This window comes from Cryptotermes secundus, unplaced genomic scaffold (genome assembly GCF_002891405.2).
Source record: "Cryptotermes secundus unplaced genomic scaffold, Csec_1.0 scaffold5603, whole genome shotgun sequence".
Lineage (NCBI taxonomy): Eukaryota > Metazoa > Arthropoda > Insecta > Blattodea > Kalotermitidae > Cryptotermes > Cryptotermes secundus.
Genome location: NW_019731679.1, coordinates 1 through 1,852, shown reverse-complemented (window position 1 = coordinate 1,852; position 1,852 = coordinate 1). Strand labels below are relative to the sequence as shown.

At 38.0% G+C, this 1,852-nt stretch overlaps 1 protein-coding gene across 2 annotated transcripts in view; it reads left to right on the top strand.

Annotated features, from left to right (window-relative positions):
* Positions 1-1,289, top strand: part of LOC111867340 (transcription factor Sp7) — a 12,612-nt gene extending 11,323 nt beyond the window's left edge. For both annotated transcript variants that reach the window (XR_004513337.1, XM_033752645.1), the window contains exon 4: positions 1,134-1,289. The gene's annotated coding sequence lies outside the window, so the exon portion shown is untranslated. The remainder of the gene's footprint in view (positions 1-1,133) is intronic.
* Positions 1,290-1,852: the final 563 nt, after the last annotated feature.

The window sequence follows — 1,852 nt, the reverse complement described above, 5'->3', positions numbered from 1 at the left end:
TGGTAGGTTATGGGTTACTCACACTATGCATACAAAAATACATACAGGTTAATAATTAAGCGATCTGCCTCAATTTGCCTCTCATTTAAATGTACTTACATTTGAAAACAATGACAAGGGTCAAGAGATAAGACGTAATTATCAAATGATCGGATCAATATTTTCATAAACACCAACACATAATCAACATATACAAAATTCGTGGTGACATGGCTTTCATTCTAATCACTAATTCAACATACTGTCACGTAGTGTATGTGTGACTACAGACGGGGTTTGTTTTGGTCTAGATGTATACTGACCAAATACAAGCCATCATTACAAATAAATACGAGTATAACAGTAACGCTTTTCCGCACCTCATAGTTCCCTAAAAGAGCGTATAGTGTTCTGTGTGTGTTATTGGACGTTCCTTGGTATCGGCTGCAATACTGGATATTCCTCTGCCTGCGTCTCAATTAGTCTCTTCACAGACCTCATACAGAACCGAGTTTATCTGAGTTTGTCTCACGCTTGTAATATCTGGGACCGGACCAAATAGGAAACAAAGATCCTTCATTATTTTAGTACATTTCTTGCATTATCATGTAACTGCTACCTAAGAACGAGAAAGTTGTAACCGACTTTCCACCCAGAAAATAACCCTGGTATGTGCAGCCATCTCGCACTCGTTGCATACTGACAACTCTACATGTTACACGGTAGGTTAGTTGGTGGAGGCAATATGATACTAAAATGTAGGACTTGGAGTCAGGTCTCAATAAGGTCATTGACTTTTTCCAATTTTCTTAATTCTCGCATCCGCACTATGGAACTACAACCCACTGCGCCTCTAACAGAAAAATGAATACCAGGAATCTTCTTCAGAGTAAAGGGCGGTCTGTGCGTAAGGCTGACAAACTCACTACCATCTGGGAACCAAAGTTCTAGAAGACGTGCGAACCTCGTTGTCTCAAATCACTACATGCCTCCACGTCCTGTCGCAAGGATATTCTTCACTTTTATAATCAATTCATTTACACAAAACAAATTCATATTATTTATAAGTTTTTCAGAATAAGTACATTTATTTCAACCTAGTCTTGATGATCACGATTGGTACAAGGAAGAAAATGTTCTGTCTTCTAATGCAGCTAGGCGAAGCTGCTGAGAGAATTCCACCACACGGTGCTGATGATACAGGAGTATCTGGAGTTTCAGGAGTGCAGCAGCCGTCGACCTTGGACACAGATGCACTATCTTCACTGCCTTCACTGCCATCAAATGACGATGAAATTCTCATTGGAAACCATCTTGTGAGTATCATTTAATATAAAAATTCCAAAGAAATTTCCCAACATTTAAATTTTCGATTCATCGACAACCTAAACAAATTGGAAGTTTTACAGCAGAATAAAGAATCGTGAAAAGTGGTTCAAGAACATATGTGGAAATCTGAATAATATTTAGAACTATTGCAGAAAATAGACAGTCAAATATTTTGTATGTTAGGGTTTACTCACACTTTGCATACCAAAATGCATACAGCTTACTCATTAAATAGACTTAACTCAGTTTGCCTCACATACACTTACATATGAAAACATTGAAACAGGTCAAGAAATAAGACGCAATTATCAAATGATCGGATCAATATTTTCATAAACATCAACACATAATCAGCACATACAAATATCGTGGTGACATGGCTTTCATTCTAACCACGATGTTCGGAGCTAGAAATCGTAGCGTGCGGACGCATATTGCTTGTCTCTGGCACGGTGCTGAGTTAAAGTGGAAACATACGGAATCGTTACAAAATACAAGAGTCATCAATCCAGTGATCTTCATTATTGTGTGTGATAAAACAAGG